This window comes from Tupaia chinensis, unplaced genomic scaffold, assembly GCF_000334495.1.
Source record: "Tupaia chinensis unplaced genomic scaffold, TupChi_1.0 Scaffold000354_1, whole genome shotgun sequence".
In the NCBI taxonomy this organism is placed as follows: domain Eukaryota; kingdom Metazoa; phylum Chordata; class Mammalia; order Scandentia; family Tupaiidae; genus Tupaia; species Tupaia belangeri.
In genome coordinates, this window is record NW_006159849.1 from 1,741,360 (window position 1) to 1,749,726 (window position 8,367).

The 8,367-nt window shown below is 38.2% G+C and overlaps 1 protein-coding gene across 5 annotated transcripts in view; it reads left to right on the forward strand.

Annotated features, from left to right (window-relative positions):
- GLIS3 (GLIS family zinc finger 3) overlaps positions 1–8,367 on the forward strand; it is a 550,468-nt gene that overhangs the window by 167,945 nt on the left and 374,156 nt on the right. The gene's annotated exons all lie outside the window — the stretch shown is intronic.

Sequence of the window (8,367 nt, forward strand, 5' to 3'; positions counted from 1 at the left end):
CCTTCCTCCTTTTCCTCTCCAACCCCCCTTCCCCTTTTGTATCTCTGCACTGTCCTGCTAGCCACTATGCGAGACTCTGAAATCATAGTTCCTGGATCATTTATTTATGCCAATTTTTTCATGAGGTAGAATCTTGTTTTTCACCTGAGACTTTTTGTGACGGGAAGCTGCTGTCATTTTTCTATTGATGATTATGCCTTGAGGGACTCCTCAGACTTGCTGAGTGCTGCATGTAAAATTAACTGTGCTTGTGGGGCGGGTGTCATTGGGAAGCCTTCAGCTTCCCATCTGTGGCAAGTCCAGCCCATGCCTTGAAGGCAGAGAGCCATAATTAATGTAGAAGCTGGCAGTAGGCAGCACACAGGCTGCTCAAACCATGTCCCTTATGCAGTTCCTTTCATGGGTCGTCCAGAGAAGGGTCATTATCTCAGTGTTTTCTGGCATATTTTATTCCTTAGCATAATTTTATATCCTTAAAAGATAACACCTTAAAGATGCACTGACAAGTGTTTTGACTATGTATTCTGAGCCCTTCTATGGAAAAAAAAAATTGCAGGATGAGCAAAAAAGCAGGAGACGGGAAGCGGGTCGTTGAAGTATGGAATGTCCTTTTAGCAACTTGGAAAAGTTTTTATTTATTTGTGATCCTTAAACTGGATTGTGCATTGCATCAGAGGAGAGAGGGATAAGGGGCAACAATTCAACTTAAAGGCATTTTACTGCTGGACAATAAAGAGAAGATGGAGAGGGAATCAGTTTAGTGTTTTATCCATCAGCGACATGATGGAGCGAGAAAGGGGATGTATACTGTTCCCTCTGACAGAGGCCTGTCTTTTGAAAAGATGTAAAATATATTTTTCTCCTGACTATCTATGTAATTCCTATTCACTGGAGAAAACATGGGCAATATGGAAAAGCACCAGGCAGTAACGATAATCATCCTGAATCCTATCACCCAGAGACAGCCATGGGTACAATTTTGATATACATCCCCTTGGTTATGTGCTAACACATACATTATAAGCGGAGGCTATAAACACCTTCTATTGTAATAAAAGGTCTCTTCAACATCATCTAATAGCTTCTTTCTACACAAGATTTAATTTCATAAATAAAATTTATGAATAAAACTGTAATTTAAAAATCCATGACAGAGAGTATATGCACAGGCATGAGAGAGAAAGAAAAAAAGAGAGGAGGAAGAAGTACCCTTAACAGTCTCTGGTGACAGCATAATCCCCTTCTCCCATCCTTCCTGTAATTCTTTTTTGTTTGTTTTTGTTTTTGTTTTGTTTGCTAGAGGGTGCATGCACTTGTCAGAAAGAGACAAAGAGACAGAGAGAGGGGGAGAGGAAAAAGCTCTCCTCATAGGCAATGGTCACACTGAAGCTCCCTCTCTCCATCTCTCTTCTTTTTGGATTTTAGGCATGCACACACATGCCCTGCGTGCTTCTCAAGCCTCCAAGTCCAGGACTTAAACAATGTGGTTAGCCATGTGGGATCTGGCTGCCTTAACCACCCAGCCACAAGCTGGCCCTCGAACTTTTATTCCTTGCATTTAATTGTTTACTTTTATTTCAGTTTTATAAATAATGTTTTATTAGATCAACTGTGTGAGTAATTTCCTGCCTGTATGTAATAACAGAATAATTTCTTAGAGGGCCACCCCTGTAGTGCAGCTGTTAAGTGCTGTGTGGAGTGAGCTGGTTCTCACCCACAGTGAGGTTGGAGTCTGCCCCAGTGTGCACATTTGTACAGTGCCCATGACCTTCACGGGAGAGAGGAATGGAGGAAAGGGGATTTCAGTGTGACCAGGCTCCACTCAGGGTGTGCTTCCTCTCTCTCTCATATAAGCACATGGTCTCTAGCACTAAAAGAAGAAGAAATTCCTAGAAGCAAAATCTGCTGGGTTAGGTACTCATGCCGGACGCATGTGTGTACAAACACAAAATCCTGAGAGGAGAATGGAGGAGAAGGAATTGTGCTGTGGCCATCCCTCCTGGGGGGTGATTTCTTGCTTTCTGACTCTGTCTCTGTCTCTCTCTCCAGTGAGTACATGTGCCCTATTGCAAAAATCTCTCAAAAAATTTTTTGTTAGGTTAAAAGAAATATACAGTTTTGTATCTTTTGCTATATATTCTCAAATTGCACTGCAGAAAAGACTTATCCATTTATTAACTCACAGTCTAATAGAATGACAGTTTTCTCAGAACTTATCAAATGCTAGGTATTATTTTATAATTCTGCCAGTTTGCTGTGCAAAATATTATCATAATTTGCATTTCTTAATTACTGATAATATTGAATACTTTTCAAAGATGTATTTGGCTGTATCCTTTCTTTTGGCTTTCTTTCAGTGTTGTTCTTTTGGGGTGTTTATTTTGAGAAAAACCACTTCTTCCTGAGCTTTGTTGGGTTCTATTTAACCCAGTGAAAAGAATCATGCCCAGTGTTGTGCATTTGCCTTGATTAATTCCCAATCATTTCTGACTAGTCCCTTTTAATGATAAAGGCAAACTGTACCTTATCATCCTGAAGACCCAGAAGCCATTCCAAATGTAGGGCAATGTCCGAATTGCAATACAGAGGTCATTAAGTATTCATTTCCCCAAGAATGACAAGGCTGAGGTGCTATTATGATAACCTTATACAATAGCTTGATGGGAAAAAGCTGAGTAATAGAAGAGATCAGATGTTACTTGCATGGGTTCTGTATATATTTAGCTTTTCTATTTTTTTAAATTTGTTTCTTTATTTATGGTCATTCACTGTACATCAATACAGTATGTAAATGAGATTTTCCATCCAGTATACATTGTATATTGTCTCAATCAAGGATTTAACCATACATACATGTTATCATCAATAAATAATTTTCTATTTCTTGTTTCTTATATGTTTTGCTTTTTTCCCTCCTCGATTCCCTGCCTCTCACCCTCTGCCAATTCCCTCCCATCTTCCACACTGTCTCTAATATGGACAGTTGTTTTCCATACTTTTTTTTTTATATTTTATTGCTTCACTATAGATCTTAATTAATTTAAATACTTTCAATAGCAAGCACAGCTGATATATACATATTTATGAATGCATGTCCGACTTTAAGTGTAAACCTCAGTGAGTAAAGTGAAAATACTATAAAGTAACACCTCACTGGGGCTATATAGCCTATTGCAGTCATTAAATAGGTATTAATGGGTATTTTTTAATGCATTTTTTTAATTTCAAAAATAAGTTTGTTTTAATCTATCAAAATAAAAAAAAAGTCAAGAGAAATTTGCTTAAAACTTAAAACCAGAAAAAAGATTAGGATTCAGTTCAATTAGTAGGTAGATGAACCTATTAATTGAAGATTAGTAGGTTCAAGAGAAGACAAAAATCCTTAAATATGGAAATCAAAGCATCAAAGAAAATGAGTAATGTTTTAGTCTAAAGTAAAAAATGTATATATTTCACTGGTTCAAACCCACATAATTAATCTCTCTTCTATTGAATTTGCAGTGTTACTATGGGCTGATCTTTCCATTTAAACTCTGGAAGTTAACATTCAACTCTGGACTTGTCCCTACCATTAGGCTGGCCATTCTCTTACCATTGGGCTGGCCATTCTCTTGGTCGTTTCTTGTACTCTTATTTCTGTGTGTCCGACTTTCATTTTCCTGCTATAGCACTCCCTTTAGCACTTCTTGGAGAGCTGGTCTGGTGTTGGTAAAGTCTTTCAGGTTTTGTTTATCTGAGAATATTTTTGTCTTCTTTTTTCCATATGAAAGATAATTTTGCTGCTTATAGTATTCTTGGTTGAAGTTGTTTTTCATGTAACACTTTGAATTTATTTTCCCATTCTTTTCTTGCTTAAATTGTTTCTGATGAGAGGTCTGACATTAGCCTTATGGGATGGCCTTTGAAAGTAACTTGATGCTTCTCTCATGCCAATTTTAGTATGTTTTCTCTGTCTTTTTCCATATGAAAGATAATTTTGCTGCTTATAGTATTCTTGGTTGAAGTTGTTTTTCATGTAACACTTTGAATTTATTTTCCCATTCTTTTCTTGCTTAAATTGTTTCTGATGAGAGGTCTGACATTAGCCTTATGGGATGGCCTTTGAAAGTAACTTGATGCTTCTCTCATGCCAATTTTAGTATGTTTTCTCTGTCCATGGTTTTGGTCAATCTGGCTATGATGTGGCTCAGAGAAGATCTTCTTGGGTCGATTCTATGTGGGGTCCTTTGTATTTCTTGGGTCTGGATATTCGGGTGCCTTTCTAGGTTTGGAAAGTTTTCCTCCAGGATTTTATGGAATAGGTTATCAATGCCTTTATTAGTTTCTTCACCTTCTGGGATACCAATGATCCAGATATTTGGGCGTTTACTGATATCTAGTATTACTCATATGTTATTCTCCTTTTTGGATGGTTATTTTCTCAGTCTTTTTGGTGAATTTTTCTAGATCAGAGGCTTCTACATCTGAGATTCAATCTTCTGCATGATCCAATCTGCTTTTGGTATTTTTAACAGAAGTTTTGATTTCCGGTATTACAGTCTTCTTCTCTAACAGTTTTGTTTGATTCTTTTTTATTATGTGAATCTCCTCTTTCAGATTATACAAGACCTTCCTCACCTCCTGGAACTCAGAGTCTCTTTTCTCCTTTGTCTTCTGGATTCATTGTCTCTCTTCTCTTCTCTTGCATCTCTGTTAGCTTTGTCACTATGGATATTTTAAATTCTTTTTTATTTTTTTTTTTGATTTTGAAATAGTAAATTTTAATTATTTTCCCTAACAATTCCTGTAGGAAAAAAAACCTACAAATTCTGTGAGGAGCAAGCATTTAGGAAAGTGATCATTGCTAAGTGATATCCAATAGACAAAATCAGTAGCTTTCTCCAAAAATATAAGAGCAGAAGAATCAGCTACCTAGAAAGCCTGATCTTTTTTTTTTTTAATTTATAAAATTAGTGTTTATTTTTTACCTGACATTTCTGTGAGTTCCCTTGAGGAGTTATTCTCTTCCACTAGAGGAGAGATATTTTCTTTGTTTCTCATAGTCCTTGAGCTGCTGCGGTGGTTTCTGGTCATCTGATGGATTATACGTTTTTCCTAGCTTTTAGAGTTAAATCTGAGCATTCAGAGGAATGTAGGAGGAGATGACCTGCAGTCTGCAAAAAGTACCATTTTTATCCCTGATTAAATACACAGCTGACTAAATGAAAACTGAGGATTAATCTGACCCTAAAAGTATTCATATATTAGGCTACTGAGCACTTAGACTTGTCTAGAAAATCAGTGTGTGGAAGCTGGGTACAAAAGTGAGAAAGGTAAAAAGGAAAGAAAAAGAAATAGAAAAAAAAGAAGAGGATAAACAACACAAAAGCAGTAAGAAAAAGAGAAGAAAAAAATTTTTTGTCAGAAAATGAATGGAGCCACTCAGAACTAAAATATAGATGATTGCTGATTGGCTTATCCTGTGGGGGCAGGAGAAAAGGCAAGAATTAGAAAGACAAAGAGCAGCAGAGAGCTAAGTTTAAAAAATAAAAAATAAATAAAAAGAGATAGAAAGAGACAGAAAGAATAAGTAGGGTGCTCTAACCTGGCTCCTGCCTAGACTTGGGGAGCAGGAGGGTCAAGTCTGGTCAGAGGGTCTTCAGTGGTCAAAATCTCTGAATGGGGCTGCTCAACACAACTATAGATGGCTGCTGATTGGCTTATCCTGGCTCGTGGCTAGATCGGGGAGCAGGAGAGTGAAGTCTGGGCAGAGGGTCTTCGGTGGTTGAAATTCGCTTTTCTAGTGTTTCACATGCATTGCTATTCTGCATTTTATGACAGAGTACTTGTACTCAGCTACCTGCAAGTGTTATCCCTGTTTAAGACATGATGGACCCAAGACATGGAAAGTCTAAATCCTTTGCCCAGTATCACTTAGTTCTGAGTCACAAAGTTCAGCTGTCACCTAATAATGTCATTCTAGATCTAAGCAGGCACCACATTTGGTCTTTTATCTCCTAAACCAGAACTTCTTGGAGATAGTTTCTTTTTGGTTTAGAGTATGTCCACAAAGGTCTGAGGAGGACAGTGGTGTTTGAGGATGGACTCTGGGCTCCATCCTGTCTTCAGATACAGTGCTAATTGTTGGCAATTTTAGTGAGGGATATAGATTAGGACTTATAAATAGACAAGGACTGGTCTTTTCTATGGTCCATATATGTATGGACCATTGGGTCATTGAAAAGTCATGCCTTTTTGCATAGAAAGACAGAAAAATATTTCATGCATATTTTATATCCTTAAGAGGAATTCTATGTGATCTTTAAGTTAGAACTTCTCTTGAGCTTGGCATTGAATTAAGCAGTTCAACTTGGTCATCATGCCTCTTATGGCCCCTGACAGTTACTGAATTCTGGTGTTACCAAGTTACCCTAACCTGTTTTACTGAAAATTTTCTGATTTTTTCCTATGATTTTTATTTTGTTTGAACTATGTTTCCTTTCCTTTCTAAACTAACCCTTCCCCAGTGATAATATCCTTAGGATCAGTTGAACGTATGGAAATGGAGATTTCTCTCAGTATGGTGATCACTTTCTTTCCCATAGGCTTGGTGTGTGTGTAGCAGCAGGGGTTACAGTGAGGGTCTGTGGGAGCCCTTCACACTCACTCAACATATCGTGCACAAAGAACAATTTGGGTTCCAAGTGTATATGGCTTCAAGCCTGTTATACCAGGTCTTCCAGTTTAGCAGGGCATTGTGGGCCATCTGTGTATTGGGGGGTACAATGTGAGAAAAACAACAGAGTCTATGTGATCCAGTTAGGCCTCTCAGGTGCTACTTCATTTGTATTCTGTAAGGACTTTGCCCTTGCCCTCCCCCACACCTTTTTTGTGTGTTTTTTGTTGTTGTTGTTGGTGGTGGTGGTGTCAGTAGGAAAGTTTTCACAGTTTTATGTTTTGTAAAATACCAATTATTTTTACTTACCTTGTAAGCTCTATCAAGTGAGATAATATAGAGGCAAAATGCTTTAAAAGCTATATATAATGGCTACTTATCATTTTCATTAAGTATTCACTTTCTTTTTTTTGGGAGAGGTTTTTGCTAATCAACAATTTTTTTCTTACTACTTAGTGTATACCTAACACTCTGGTAGATACTGAGAAGATAAAAAATGATCCCTTCTGTTGAAAGGCCTTGAATTTTATTGAGGCAGATAATTCCCCCCAGATGCTTGAAGTTAAGCTATATTTAAGGTGCCACATAGATGGTACATAACTTCTTTGGAAAGAGGACTCTGAGAGCTAGTGTAGTGGGGAGAGATTTCATGAATTAGAGCTTTGAAAGATTAAAAGATTTTGGAAGGGATACTGGAAGAAGTTTTCTTATTAGGTATTTGATGTAGGGGAGAGTGAGAGAGTTCTTTGTTGGTATTATTGCTTTAATGAATAGAATATAGCGTTTGCTTTCTAAAAATGTATGATAACTGTCTTAGAAAACTGAGATGCCCAAGGAGTTAAGGAATGTGCCTGCATGGGTTATGCTTAGATTTAAATTGAGCCCTAGGTCAGCTGTGCTGGTGCAGGCAGCAGGGGTGCAGTCTCGCAAAATTAGGGACCACGAGGGAAGGCTTGGGGTTCTAGGTTGGGTATGACTGAACACACCTGCAGACATGCCCATGTCCTGGCTGGCTGCAGGACTAGGGGAAGGATTGCAGCATGAAGACCCTGTTGAGGATGCCTGTCTTCCTCTCACTCTGGAAATAAATAAAAATACAAAACACACATAAATTGAGCCAATAGGTATTATCTGAGAGGATTGTAAACCATCTCCCAACAGTAGAACAAATAAACATGTCTCATTATAGACTTCCCTCCAACCAAATAATATCATTTCATAAACAGAATACATAGAGGTTGATAAAATAATTTCTGTCTGCTAGTCTCCACTTAAACATCTGAAATACTCAGTATAACGGTGATGGGCATGTGTCCTGAGCATGGACATCCCCTCAGTCATGTCATTCCAGTAAAGCTGTAGTCCTTTACACTCTGCAAGCCTCCTCGACCTCAGGGTGTAAGCAAATCGGTGTCTCGGCCTCAGTATGACGAGACTACTGATTGAGCTTGGGTCCGAAAGCAATTCCTGAGTCTCACTGGGGAAGGGACTGAAAGGCCTTTGACAGCCAATCACTAGGAGCCTTAAGCTGAGCTCTGCAGGAAGAGCTACATGTTCCAAGTGTGCTGGGAAAATAATTGAAAAGTGTCCACAGAGAATTAAAAAGCAGATGGTTCAGAAACCACTTTGGGGCTTGCAAAAAGACTGCAGCTCAAACGTAAGGATGTGGACCAAGGAAAAAATAATCTATGTCAAGGGCAACTGGACGTAAA